Source organism: Ambystoma mexicanum, chromosome 11, assembly GCF_040938575.1.
Source record: "Ambystoma mexicanum isolate Mex_15411 chromosome 11, UKY_AmexF1_1, whole genome shotgun sequence".
NCBI classification, from domain to species: Eukaryota; Metazoa; Chordata; class Amphibia; order Caudata; family Ambystomatidae; genus Ambystoma; species Ambystoma mexicanum.
In genome coordinates this window covers 240,193,898-240,209,130 of record NC_090934.1, presented here as the reverse complement: position 1 = coordinate 240,209,130, position 15,233 = coordinate 240,193,898, and positions in this window count along the sequence as shown.

Sequence of the window (15,233 nt, the reverse complement as noted above, 5' to 3'; positions counted from 1 at the left end):
CCAAAACCTTTCATAGTACCCCCAAAACTTGCGCCGCTGATACTGGCGCCCCATCTTCATGCTGAAAAGCCAAATTTGTCCTCCCCCACAACACTCCTTCTACACCAAACCTGTCTGAACCGGGCATAAATCCTTGCTCCCCCGACCAAGCAAAACCCAAGAGCCCTTTCCTTTTCGATCTGTCTTAGACCTCTTAATTTTGATGTCCAAACCTGACTCTGTAAAATGAACATCATCCCAACGCAGACCACTTACCCCACTTTTTCCCCCCACCAGCTCAGAAACCCTAAAGGCCCCAAAAAATAGCCATGTAAAACAAGCTGCAAACACATCTCCTTACCATGCCGACCAGCAACCCCCCCCCACAGCCTTACATAACCTTTTTAGCAATTCAGCCGATACCAGGCTCCTCTTATTCTTTCCCCTCTTACTTTCCCTTGCCCAACCTTCCAACATCCTATTTCCCATTTCTCCACCGCTTGCCTGAAATCCCCAAAACAACTTCCCATAGAAAGCAATCCCTGCTAATTTCCCTGATATAGTTGCCCTAGCCTAGCCCCATCCATGCACCTCAGGAGGAAGTTAGTGACATCATCCCTTCTCCGCTCTTCCGCATCCCCCCTACCCTTCCAACTCCGAGCTCCACCTCCTATGAAATCCTCCCAAGCTCTTCTGTACGCCTCTCTAGATGCCGGAGCAAGCAACCCCCTCCACCAATGCAAGCGCTCTCAGCTTCCTATCTTCCACAGGTGGAGCCAATCCATGGAATCTCTGCCATTGAAAACGAGATGCATCAGCGATGCCATTATCCTTCCCTGGCACATGTGTTGTCTTAAACACCACATTCCATTCCATGCAGCGCAGAGCTAACTCTCTCATCAGTCTTGCCACCCTCTGATCCCTTGCTGACTGCCTGTTCACTACATGAACCACGCATTTGTTGTCAATGTTGAAATTCACTTTCTTGTTTTGCAACCCCTTCCCCCACAACTCCAATGCAACCAACAAAGGAACATTTTCAAGGAATGCTATGCCCCTTCTTTCTTTCAACCAAAGCGATGGCCACTTCTCCGCACGCCACTTTCCTCCCCAGAAACTCCAAAATTGCCGCATCTACTGCATCTGAGAATATCTGCACCTCCCATTGACACACGGATCACCCTGCAACCACATGGACACTCAGTTAAAACTCTCCAAAAAACGCAGTCAAATCCTACAATCCTCCAGGACTGATGCGCTTATCCGATGATTTGGGCAATTTGCTCCTGCCATAGACCGTGCCATGTTTCTGCAAAAGGTCTGCCCTGGGGCCACCACCTTGCATGCAAAATTCAAATGCCCCTCCAATCTCTGCATTTCCACTAGCATCATCTTCTTGCCCCCCACCGCTTTCTCCAGCAATCCTACCAGTTTGCTCACCTTGTCGTGTGGCAAGCGTGAGTTCATGGCCGCTGAATCCAGTTCAATCCCTAGAAATGTCAAAATCACTGCCGGCCCTTCTGTTTTGTGTTCTGCTAGAGGTACTCCCAACTCCCCCATCAAATCCTGAAACAACCTTAGCATCTCCTCACACTTCCTCTCTCTGTCTGTCCTGCTAATGAACAGAACATCATCTAGGTAATGCAGCACGCCTTCACAACCAAAACTGCATGAGAAACCCACTGTAAGAAGGAACTGAAACGCTCAAACAAGGCGCAGGAAATTGCACACCCCATTGGCAAAGCTTTGTCGATGTATATGCAGCCCTCAAATTGCAATCCCAACAGCCAAAAATCTTCCGGGTGTACCGGCAACAACCTGAAAGCCGCCTTAGTGTCACACTTGACCATGAAGGCCCCAAACCCCGCTTTCCTCACCAAATCCACCGCCTGGTCAACACTAGCGTATACAACCCTGCAGTCCTCAGGGGCATTAACCGACATGCCCTCGGGCCATGACAAATGGTGTATCAATCTGAAGTCTCCCGGGGCTTTCTTAGGAACAACACTCAATGGGGATACAACTAAATAACCTGGCAAATCATCAAATGGCCTTACTATCCTCCCCGCTGCTATCTCCTTGCTCAATTTCTCTCTCACCACCTCCACATTTTCCTTGGCCGATTTCAAATTTTCCTCCCATCTCTGCACCGTTGGCCCCTGGTAACCCAGCCTGAAACCATGACAAAAACCTTCTCCCAAAATCTGAGCCCCTTCCCTGTCTGGATAACATTCCAACCACTTCTCCAACATATTTACTTTAATTGACGTAAAAGCCTTTCCCCACAACCCCCCTGCCGGATCCTCTCCCCCTCCCCCTGTCACCCTGTTGGAAACACTGCGTGATTGGATACTTCCCTGCCCATTTGCTACATTCATGTCTGAACCTACATAAGTTCTTTGTGCAGCCGTCCCTGTTAAATGCCCAACAAGCCGCTGAGGGCTGCCCTCTGCCTCATCCCCCTGCCCCCTTGGGCAACCAAGAAAGGGCCGAAAAGGCACAGGCAAACCACTCGCTGTGTGCAATGTCGGGGCAGGCCTCGTTGGTGCCATACACGGAAGTCATAGATCCATGTCTATTTCCCCCCAGACTGCCTGGCTGTCCTCTGCCATCCTTGCCCTAAATTCTTCATCGTAACGCACCCACGCAAAACCCCCAAAACTTGTAAACGCCTTCCTAATCACACCCATGTATTTTAACATGGCCACACATCGCTCCGGAAATTTCTTGCAATAAACGCTGGCGTAAAAATTAAATGCTGACGTCCAATTTTCAATTGTCACTCGGACCCTTGGGCGCGAGGCCAATTCTCTCTCCTCTTCCTTAGAACCCTCCTTTGCTCTCACTTCCCTATGAAGCAGCTTAAAAACATCCACAAGTTCCCCTTCTTGAATCTTATCCTTAGTCGCTGACATCAAGTGCGCACCCAAAGGTTTCGTGATGCCCATGTATGGTAGCTTTTTCTCCTTGCCCTCCACTTCAACCTCATTTTCTTTTGAAACCTGTACCTCGAGCGCCAATGGCTCACTCACTTTGTCTGTTTGTACCTCCGCCGAGCAATTTCCTTTTTCACCCAACAAGGCTCCAATAACATGTACACCAATCTCTCTCCTTACCCCTTGCAACCCAGATCGTTCATTACCTGCCCCCGTTCTCATGTCCCCCTGTACAGGAGAGCGAGATGTCCACCAAAGGGCCCATAGGTCAGTGCTCACCCTCTATTACTTGTAAGACAAGATAGCTGCACCATGTGAGGGATGGGGTGCAGGATTCACTTACTCCAACACGACTCAATAATGAGGACTCAGTAGTAGAGGACTCAAAGGGAAGTCCGTTTAATGACAAGTACATCAAACAGGGAAGCAGTTGGGAATCAGCATTGTTGCGACACCCTGTCTCGCTCCCACTTCCCGAACTTCAGTTGAACAGCAATTGTTATACACAAAACTCGTCATCATTGATGTCTAATTCTAAAATAAATTGTTATGCAATATAATTGGTTGGGAAAGGTAACTTAAATATAGGTGCTATATCTGTATATGATAATGGAGCATGCAGATTGGATAACTCTTATCGGGTGGGCGTCTACACCCCTCCCTCTACATCACACGTGATAGACCTCACTACAAGTACGACGTTTCATTGGTTTTACGATATATAGGACCCTTGATAACTTGGTCCATTGTGATCGGGCAGGTTACACCCCTAGACATAAATCTCCACTTTTAATTAGCAGCATGCAGAATGGAAACCCAGGTGCCTGGTGTCCCAAGTTTTACCCTGCCTCCCTTCCATCAATCAGTATCTTGGGCTATGTGTCAATTAGTTGGCTGGTTATGGCCTCGAAACTGTAGCCTCTTATCAGGAAAAGTTATGGCATCCTCGGGTTCTGGGTGACATCAGGCGGTGGTACCTCTTCGCGCCTGGCTGATCACGTGTTAGTTCACCATGAATCTGCTTCAGTTTCCAGCTTTTAGTGTATTTAATTCTGTTTCGGCCTCGCCACCTGCATGGGCCCCCCCTATCTTGACCTTCATGGGGCAGGCTGGTATGCTCTGAAGTTTGAGTCTTGTTAGCTGGCGCTCTCCTCCCTTTCTCTGGATGACCTCGATTTCCTAGGCATTAGCCACTCTTTGTTGATTTTCGATTCCGCTCCTTCTCTTGCCTTTGGCTGGGATATGAAACCAGGCCTGTTAGGCCTCTTGCCGCCTGGGCATACTTCTGCTTTTACAAAATGGAGTCGCACTTGTATAGCGTGCCTTATTGAGGTAGATATAGTTGGCGCTTGCTGCTCTATTCTTCTACTAAGCATTGCAAGCAGTATTGTTTTCTTAGCTTCTTGCATTCCAAGCCTATTTACACACGGTAAACTGGTTGGTTACTTCCATCTTATCTTGTAGCAACATTCCCTTATGTTTTAACATCGTCTCTTCCCTGTGTCCATTACATCTATTTTCATAGCTACTCGCACTGGCATGCTATCTTCGATAGCCGTTTTTGTTCATTCACGAGTCTGTCCAGGCCCTTGTGTCATTTCCACTGGACTTCCATTAAGGCTTTTTGGGTCTCTTCCGTTCAGCGGAGCGTGGGAGAGCGGTCACCGGTAGCCCTGAGGGAACTGCAGGCCAGGGAAGCCCTGCCCGGCCCTTGCGGGCCTCCGTGAGTGGATTTGTGTTGTAATTTGAATATTTGCTTCGCGCTCTGAGCGCGTTGTTGTGCCTGCTCCCCCTCCCATTTCCTGGTCCTCCTCTCCCTTCCCGCCTCCCTGCCCGCCCACACCCCTCTCTAATTGGCTGTCTGGCTGGTTCCCTTCTGGCCTACTCGACGGCTGCTCCCCCTGCTCGCTTCTTTGTTCAGCGGAGCGTGGGAGAGCGGTCGCCGGTAGCTCTGAGGGAACTGCAGGCCAAGGAAGCCCTGCCTGGCCTTTGCAGGCCTCCGTGAGTGGATTTGTGTTGTATTTTGAATATTTGCTTTGCGCTCGGAGCGCGTTGTTGTGCCTGCTCCCCGCTCCCATTTCCTGGTCCTCCTCTCCCTTCCCGCCTCCCTGCCCGCCCACACCCCCCTCTGATTGGCTGTCTGGCTGGTTCCCTTCTGGCCTACTCGACGGCTATTCTCCCTGCTCGCTTCTTTGTTCAGCGGATCGTGAGAGAACGGTCACCGGTAGCCCTGAGGGAACTGCAGGCCAAGGAAGCCCTGCCTGGCCCTTGCGGGCCTCCGTGAGTGGATTTGTGTTGTATTTTGAATGTTTGCTTTGCGCTTTGAGCGCGTTGTTGTGCCTGCTCCCCCCTCCCATTTCCTGGTCCTTCTCTCCATTCCCGCCTCCCTGCCCACCCACACCCCCCTCCCCTTCCCCTTCCTCTCCTCCCTCTGCCTATAACCACCCCCTCCTGGGCAGCCCTCTGCCCGGCAGCCCCCTGCGGCTAAGGGCCCCAAGGCCAAGGGCGACTCCTACAGTTGCGGCTCCCTGTGTGTCTGCAGGTGTCCGCAGGGGACGCTTGGCGCCGGTCCACCTTGGTTAGCTCCACCTGCTCCCTCTGCCCACCGCTTTTAGCCTGTCACCTCCTTCGCATTGTGCCCTGTCTTCACTATGCCTTGCAAAATGTGGTAAACTAGGGTTCTTCTCCCCTCGCAGGATTTTCAAACTTAGGTGGCCTCTCCACTGGGTACCTGATATGCATTACTGTGTTCACTGTGTTCTGAATCTGTGGTAAACCATGGTTTTTTCTCCCCTCGCAGGATTTTCAAACTTAGGTGGCCTCTCCACTGGGTACCTGATATGCATTACTGTGTTCACTGTGTTCTGAATCTGTGGTAAACTAGGTTTTTTTTCTCCCCTCGCAGGATTTTCAAACTTAGGTGGCCTCTCCATTGGGTACCTGATATGCATTACTGTGTTCACTGTGTTCTGAATTTGTGGTAAACTAGGGCTTGCTGCTCTCTTCCTGCCCGCTCGTGCTTGTCCTACCCCCCCACTCCCTCCTATCCCATGGTGCTCTCTATCTCACCTATCTTTTCTAACTGCTTCTCCATTGACTATCCTGCTCTCCTCACTAAATCTGGTAGGGAAAAGTTTAAAAAGGACATCCTGGTCTCCAACCGAGGCCTCCCTATCGCTGACACCTACACCAGTGCCTCCTCTAAGGAAACTCTCACTGACATCCTCTTTTTCGTGCCTTCACCTGACCTATGGACCCTTCATATGGTCTCTGTGCTCTCTCCTTTCTCCTCTTCTCCCATTAATGGTGGCACCCGCTGGGACGTCCTCTTGGCCTCCTTCCACTCCTCTAAGGCCATCATTAATGTCTACGCTAATGGGACCATCTTGGCTCAAGGCCCTCAGGCCAACCTTCATCTCTTTGATAGACGCTTCCCGCGCCTCATCAACTTCCTTTCCTCTCCTGCTGTCCCCCCTCCTCTGTCCTCGGCTACCTTGCCTCTACCCTCCCTCCCTGCCCCCTCCCGTGCTCCTTCTTCTCCTCCGCGGGGCGTACCTCTGATCTGTACCCCTCCCCGGAAGTCCTTCAAAGATGGCAACCTTCTCCACATTGCCACTCTTAACTCTCGCTCTGCTGTCAAACATTCCTCTGATATCTGCCGCCTTCTTGAGGAACTGGACCTTGACGTACTCGGTCTCACTGAGACATGGTTCACGACCAGCTCTGTCACCAGCTTTGACACACTCCTACCTGACCGCTACAAGATCCTCTCCGTGCCCAGGCCCAACCGTGCTGGGGGGGTGTGGCCCTTATCTTCCCTGAGTGGATTCCTGCCACTGCTATTCCCACGCAGACCTACTCCTCTTTTGAATGTCTTGTCTGCCGACTCTCTCTCTCTCCTAGCCATTCCCTTACCGTGGCTACTATCTATCGGCCACCTGGTCAAATTTCCTCCTTCCTCTCCGAGTGGGCGGACCTCTCCTCCTCACTCCTGTCCTCAACTCCTCTTTCTTGGAGACTTCAACATCCACCTGGATGCCTCCTGCCCCCCCCCCTCTGGACTCTTTTGCGACCTCTGCGACTCTCTCTCACTCTCTATTCTCCCGGCTGGGCCAACCCATTCTGCTGGGCACACTCTTGATGCCCTGATCTCTTCTGACCTTCCCTTCTCTGTCCCTCTCTCCATCCCTCTCTCCTAGAGTGATCACTTTCTCCTCTCCTCCCCCCTCACCCTCCCTACCCCACAGGCAAAACCACCCTCATCACTGCCATCTTCCTTCTCGGTCATCCGACCCATGAAGCGTGTGTCAGTTGAGGCTTTCGCTGCCACCTTCTTGCCCCCTCTTCCCCCCTCGGCTGACTCCCACCCTGACACAGCCCTCTCCACTCTCTACTCTGCTATATCTGATACTCTTGATATCCTTGCCCCTGTTATGAGAATCCACCTGAAGCCCAAAGTCAAATGTAACTCCTGGTATGATTCGGATCTCGTCACCCTTAAACGCTTGTGCAGGGTGGCAGAGAGGAAATGGCGTGCTTCATGTTCATCCTCTGACAAACTGGCCTGTCGCCTGCTCCAAAGGCAATACCGGCTCTCCGTTCTCACCAAGAAGAGAGCCCTTATCCAAGCCCGCATCACTGCAGCATCTAACAATTCGGCTGAACTCTTTAAAATCTGAAAGGAGCTGGCCAACCCTGCTGCAGTCTCTACCTCTACTGTCCCCTCCCAGGCCCTCTGTACGGCACTGGCCTCTCACTTCATTTAAAAAACTCAGGACATCCTGTCCTCGCTCTCCTCCCATCACCTCCCCCCCTCTATTCCCTGCCCATCCTCTGGCCCTTCTGCAGCCACCCCTCCTCTCTCCTTCTCTGCCTTTCCCCTTTTTTCTGCTGATGAAGTTTCCAGACAAGTCCGATCTATGGAAGTCTTGTCAACACAGGTCCACCCCTGCTCCTCCAAAACTATTAAGGACCACATCGACTCCTTGGCTCCTGCCCTTGCTGACTTCTGCAATCACTCCTTCACCTCTGGAGTCTTCCCATCCCCTCTCAAGCACTCCCTTGTGCACCCCCTTCTTAAGAAACCCTCTTCCGACCCGTCCTGCCCAGCTAACTATCGCCCTATCTCTATCACTCCTTTCCTGGGCAGCTCCTGGAGAAACTTGCTATCTCCCAGCTTAATCTCCATGCTGAATCTGTTGGTAGCCTTCATGACCATCAGTCTGGCTTCAGAGCTGGCAGAAGCACGGAAACTGCTCTCCTGAACATCCGTGAGGACCTGCTCTCGAACCTTGACTCTAACATTCCATGTGTTCTCATTTTGCTTGATCTCTCTTCTGCCTTTGATACTGTCAACCATACCATCCTGCTCAACCGTCTCCGTGATAACCTGGGTATCACTGGTCAGGCTCTGGCTTGGCTGACCTCTTTCCTCTCAAATCGACATTCCCAGGTCCAACTGGGGTCTTTCCTGTCTGACACCTTTTTCTCTACCTGTGGTGTCCCCCAGGGTTCTAACCTCTCTCCCTGGCTGTTCAACCAGTATCTGGCACTTCTCGCCCACCGCATCGCTGCTCTCTGCCCCAACTTTCAGTGCTATGTGGATGATACCCAGCTCCTTTTCAGGCTACCCTCGGCCTCCTCTTCTCCTTCCCTCATCTCTGACTGTCTTTCTGCTATGCAGGAATGGTGTGCCACCAACGACCTCTGCCTTAATGCCAGTAAGACCGAGATTCTACTCATCGGCACACCCACTCCCTCCTTCCCTGCAGCTCTCTGGCCGGCCTCTCTTGGCCCTCTTCCTGCTCCTACCTGCAAGGCAAAAAACCTCGGGGTCATCTTCGACTCCACACTCTCCTTCTCTCCTCACATTTCTGACATTTCTAAGAAGTCACACTACCAGCTGCACCTCCTCAGAGGTATCCTTCCTTTCCTCTCCTTCCCCCAGAAGCTCACTGTCTCCAGAGTCCTGGTTCTCTCGAAGCTGGACTACTGTAACAGCCTCTATCTAAATCTGCCTGCCTCTACTCTCCGCCCTCTGCAACTCATCCAGAACAGGACTGCGAGACTTGTCCTTGGCCTCAAGCCCAGGGACCGTATCTCTCCAGGACTGAAATCGCTACACTGGCTCCCTGTGGCTGTGAGGATTAAGTTCAAAACCCTCTGCATTGTCCACAAGGCCTTCTGGGGCCTGGGGCCAAATTACCTTCAACTCTCCCTTCCTAAATATCTTCCTTCTCGAGCACTTCGCTCTTCCGCCTCCAACTCCCTCAGGGTCAGCCGCTTCTCCAAGCAACGAGTTGGGGGGAGATCCCTCTCCGCAGCAGGGGCCTCCCTTTGGAACAGCATTCCTGCCTCCCTGAAACTTGAGGAGAACCATCTCCGGTTCCGGAAGCACCTCAATACCTTCCTCTTTGCTTCTGCTTTCTCTCTCCCTCTCTCCTGCTAAATCACTGAAACTGTACTGAATCAGCAACTGGGCCACTCACCAATCTCGGTCCTTGGCCCAGCCACTCTCCCCTGCACTGCCTTCCTGGCAACCCCTGCACTGCGGGACGGTCTCTGTATCCCTACAGCCCCTCTTCCCAGCACATGTCTGCACTTATCTTGCACTTGCCACCAGCTGGCCCCTATTATTTATCTTGTTCATTACTAACCCTGTACTGCACTTTCCCCTCTCCCTTTCCCCCTTGCACTTTTCCTGTCCCCCCTACCAATGCACTTGCACGATCTGAATGACACCTGGCCTAGTAGGATCGTTGTCTGTCTCCCCTTGTTCCCCCCTCCCTGCCTCGTCGCGCCTTGAAACACTTGTGTATAGGCGCGTTACAAATGCCATATCATATCATATCATAACGTCTATAGGTACTCTTCATTTCGTCTCAGCGGCTGGCACGGCTGTCTAATAGGGTACCGTGCTGCCCAGGGCTGTCTGGTTATGGGCACTTCAACAGGTATGGATCTTCTGATATACACTGGGCAGAGTCCCAGTGCAGATCTTTGTTGGTTCGCCTGCTCCTCATACGTCACATACCTTGGTGAGTACTCTCCTGGTACCTCGAATGAGGGGCACGGGTGCAGGCCATCTCTGGGACCTCCTCTACACCCCCTCTGCCATGCAGTTGACAGTCCCTTTCCCACTCACCTCTTTCCGCCCTGCCATCGCCCGTCTGCGGCCTGGCCTCCACTCCGATGCTCCTCATCTCTTTTCTTACTGGGCTCCTGCTGCGGGGACAAAACATGTCAGCAGTCTCACCCAGCCAAATATTCCCCCGACCTCTCGCCCCCAACCCATTTGCTCCTGCCTTTCCCAATCACACCTAAAACCCCTTTTCTCCTTCCTCCTCCTCCTTACCGCCCTATAACCTTCATCCTCCCACTGCCCCACATATTCCTCCATCCCAACTTCATCACCCCTGAAACACCATTGCTGATGCGAGCTCATGCACTCATGCTCGGGTTGAGTAGATCCTCTTCTTGTGAGCCTGGGGAGTCCGCCCCACCACTCCTTTGGTGTCTTCTCGGTGGAGCCGGGAAAAAAAAACCCTTCCTGGTCCTCTTCTCTCGGGCGAGGTGTGCTATCCTCCAACCTGTGATCTTCATAGCTAGGGGCCGTAATGCGCCCTCTAGACTGTTCTCGTGCCGACCGCGGAGGGGCCGTTCCTAAACCCTCTCCATATTCATCTTCTGGAACAGTGGGGGCTGCTCTGTGCCCTCCTCCTGAAATCCTCCAAGCCAGGGGAGCCGTTCCGCGCCCCTCCCTAACCTCACCAATTGATGGGGACCTCTCTCTCCTCCTACCACGTGCACTCTTCTGCAGAAATGTACCCCCTTTTCCCCTCTGTCCTGTCAGCCTAATCTGCTCCCCATCACCTCCACCGTCGTGGCCCCCATGACCTACCCCTTTGTGTACACTCCTGGCATCCCCTACCTCCCCCTGGTCATCATCAATCACATCCCTGTCTGACTCCCCACCCAAATGCATTGCTCCCCTGGATGTTCTCCTGTCAATCTCCCTCCTCATCTTCCTGCCCCTGGATTCCCAGGCCTCCCCTCTACCAGCCGAAGGGGTGCAAGCCACCACTACCGCAAGAGCCCCATCTGCCGCTGCTCTACGCTGCGGCCTACGCCCGCCTACTTCTTCCTCTCCCGTGACCTCAACCACCGCCCCTTCCAATTGGGCCTTAGATGCCCTGCTAATAATTTCTAGGGCCTCCCTCAAAGCCCTGGCATCCACCAAACCCTTCTTACTGGCTCCCTGACCCACCATGGTGCACCCAATAATATGGTAGCACAATAAAATATGCCCCTCAAATAGTCCTTAGCTGCACTAATACTCCCGAGCCAGAACCTACCTGTGGACAACCTCTCAAAAAGGAATGCCCCAAAATAAAGAGGGGCACGCAAAATAATATAACCCTAATAAAAGAATTAACTATTTTTATGACTAATAAACGAATTAAAACTTATAAGAAATATTTTCAAATATTGTTTTTCTTTTTTTTTTAAATGAATCCCTATACCTGGTAACCCCTGCCCTGGCCCACAAAATTGACCACACTGTACAATAACCCCCCAAAAAGAAAGCTTCCTTTAAATATGAGCCAAAAAGAATAAGTACAACACTGCCCCCTGGCAAGCCGTGGCAGAAAAAGCACCAAAATGAAAAGACACACAGAAATGAGGAGCGGTCCCTTTAAGGGATCTGCACTGCCTCACCCGACCAAAGGCTGTTACAGCGCGGAGTGTGTTGCAGAAGCAACTGCTATGAGGAGGGCTATGTGGCCCCCTGCCAGTCACACAGTACCCACAGGCTGGAGTAGGGGCCTGGCCTTCGCAATCCCTCGGCGCACTACAAAGCGGGAAATAATTGCGAGGGAACAACAAGGGCACTTACAACGCTCTCCCCTCCGAACGCCCACAACAAAATTCCTCCAAGGCACGAAAGAAAAATGCCGAACCCCAGACTCTAACTATACCCAGTGCCCAAGGAACCACACCCCCCGAACCTACAAAGCTAACCGAAGGAGCAGAAACTCACAAACGGTAAGAAGAGGTACCTTATTTACAGTACCCTCAGACTAAAACTTTTTTTTTTTTATATAATGCTACTTGCCTACTCAACCCCGAAACTATGCTACCCACACCTCACCTCGCAAACCCCTAGAAGGCCCAAAATCAGGGAAGGCTTGGGAGCAGGCGACCAGGACTGCTCAAACTCACGTCCAACCGTCGCCTGCTTCAGAACCGTCCCCGCAGCCTTAAATACCCCCATTGGGCGTTCTACACGTGGCCAGCTCGCTGGTCTGTGCCACGCCAAAATAACTCCGGTGGTAATTGCTTTGCGTTCCCCCTGCGGCCCCCTTTCTCCGTGCCATGCCATAGCCGTGCTGGGGAGATTGGACTTTTCGTGAATGCGGAGGTAGCTGCATCATGGCCTTTCTCAATCCCTAAGCGGTTGAACACCTCAGAGACGGTGCAAACCACAAGGGTTGTAACGCTTCTAGAACTTGCGGTGTGTTCTAGTAGAGAGAGCACGTCGAGCTACACCGTGCCCATCCATGACGTGTGGCATGCAAGGAAGATTTCAAGTCTATTGGAAACAATTGGAGAGATTTCAGGTCATGTTCCACTTTTCCCAGCCGGGGAGATGGGAGGGATCGGGGGATGGGGCTCTGCTGTGATTTCTTCTGTTTCAATTAAATGTTTCTCTGGAATTGAGGCCCTGTTTAAATGGGACTGGACTTTTCTTTGAATCTCAAACTATGCAGCCTGAAGCCGGAGCAGGGGGGTCACAGAAGCAAAGGGGGGTTGGGGCAGTCATAAAAGGTAACGAGGGAGAGATGGGAACAGGAAGAAGGGGGCGTGGACAGGGGAACAAACTGGGCGATGAGCACCGTAGACACCAGGGGAAGGGGCGACAATTGAGGACGGGGGAGGCAAACTCGAGAAAGTCTAAAGGGCGGGTGGGGTGGCAGTTAAAAGGACATAAAGTGACAAAGCATGTACCCGCGGGAGGAGAGGGTAGAAAGAGGGGAGAAATTAAAAGGGAGCAGGTAAAGCATGGGAGGAGAGATAGTCGAGACAACAGCGAAGAGAGGTAGGGGTGGACACGGGAAGAAGAGGGCACAGGAGAAATGAGACAGTCCAGGAAGACGGGGGAAATACATTGGGCAGTGAGCAGGGCAACATGGTCATTGCAGATGGGGCGGCAATGTGGACATGCTAAATAGAAACAGCCGATTTACAGGGGTGGGTGGGCAGGGCTTTAAGTGGGCCTGGGCCAGTCGGGGCAGAGCCTCAGGCTCTGAAATCTCGTTCTGAGGTGGGGCCCTGCCGGGGCTCACTAATCTCCGATGGCAGCCCTGCCACTACATTAATAGGATTTTTCTTCTAAAGCCTGAAGCTCTCGCTCGTGTGTGAGAGCTTCGTGCTTCTGAAAAAAAGCCTTTCATCCATTTGCTGGGCGTACAAATAAATGCATGCAGCACCCCACACGGAGCATTGCAGCAGCTCCCGGTGCTGCTTCTTGGTGTCCTCTGATCAATTCTGAGAGGCATCTGCACCCCCTAACATGGCGGCAGAGGGGTGACCCCCCGGTTATGACTTCACAAAAGGGTTACATCACCTTAACCCCGTTGGCTGTGCTCTGCGGAGCCTGATAGTCACCCCCTTTGGGCAATGTAAATAGGTGTCCTTGCAAGGCATCATGCTTGCCCCATCATGTCTGAATTAATGGGTAGAGGGCACCCCATGAGCGACAAATCCTTTGCCTGAGATGTCAGTGGCCGATATTTTTAGGGGAACTTCCCCACACCTGCTCCAATAGAATCTGCAATCATTATTGTTGCGTGTGCTTGTGTGCTCTCGGGGGTACCCTGTTGAGTCCTCTGAGAGGTCCCTGTGCACCCCGAGGTGTATTATTGGTGCACTCTCTGTGTGGAGTCGAAGGGGTGCTCTGCTGAGTGCTCTGCTGGTTCTTTGTACACGCTCTTAGGAATGATCCTTTATTTTTATTTTGTATTGTTTTGGCTGTGTGTACAACATTTCATTATTAAAACATATTAGTAGTTGCATTCAATTCTTAGTGTTAACATAAATCAATGTTATTTAGTATGTTGCACATACATTTCAATGCAAGTTGAAATTTAAAGAGAAATTTGCTACATTATTGAACTTAGTTAAAAAAACAAGGGATATCTTACATATACAATTTGTCAAAAATAAGAAAAGCATATACAATGACCAATTTTAGTTTATGAATGATAGATCATTTCTAACTTCAAGATGTCAAGAAATTGAATAGTGGCTATTCGTACAGAATTCAAATTGGTTGCCACAATCCTATGCCATAGATCCCATGTATGCAGAATATCAAAATCAATAAAATGTCGTTTAAAAAGTTAGTGTGTTTTTCTGTAAGTTTGGGACAGACAGTAAACAGGTGTTGTAAAGTTTATGGTTGTTCTTTGTCCCTACAAAATCGACAAAAGTTCAGTTGCTTAGTAATAACGCCTCAGCGAGCCACGATGTCTCTAGTATATTAATCTAAATCGGAAGTATACATTTCTGGATCTAGCTGACGGAAATTTTAAAAGATAGACTCCCTTAGTGTTCAGCTACTTAGTTTGAAAATAATTATCACGAAAATCTTTATTTTGCTGGCATTTATATTGTGTATTTATCCAGTCCAGAATGTATCATTTTTTCTGTGCTCGGTCAGGAATCTGTATCAAAAGATCTATAGAGATATCAGCATCAGCCAAGGTGTTATAGATCTGGTTTCTCAATTTCGCAACAAAATGGTGCGTGGAGGTAAGAGCATAGGTTGCCGGCCAATATAATACACTTTGTACATGTTCAACACTAAGAAACCTTTTCAGAAGACAACACAATTTCCACAAGTAGACTACATATATGGAGGAAAGTCCTAATTCGTGTCTCATTACTGATGTTGGCACACAACTTGGTAGATTCAGTGTCTTCCTCCAAAATGTACCTTCCATTTTATCCCAGAAATATTGATTTTGCAGGAACTTAGTTTCTGCTCTGTAAATTAAAATGGGCATGACTTTTTGTCTATAGAAAATCATGACAGAGCCACATGAGAACTTGCCATATGTGTGCATTATTATCCGAGCCTGAGGAGTCAGTGCTGTTATCTTCAAACTAAGATCATTAATATAGGGAGTGTCATCTCTAAAATGATTTATGTTAGTTCCTAGGTATTATATTGATTGACCTCTTTCAGATGGACATCTTTCAGCATCCAGGTATACATTTTTACTTTGCGTAGTGTACTTTTAACGCATTTCATTA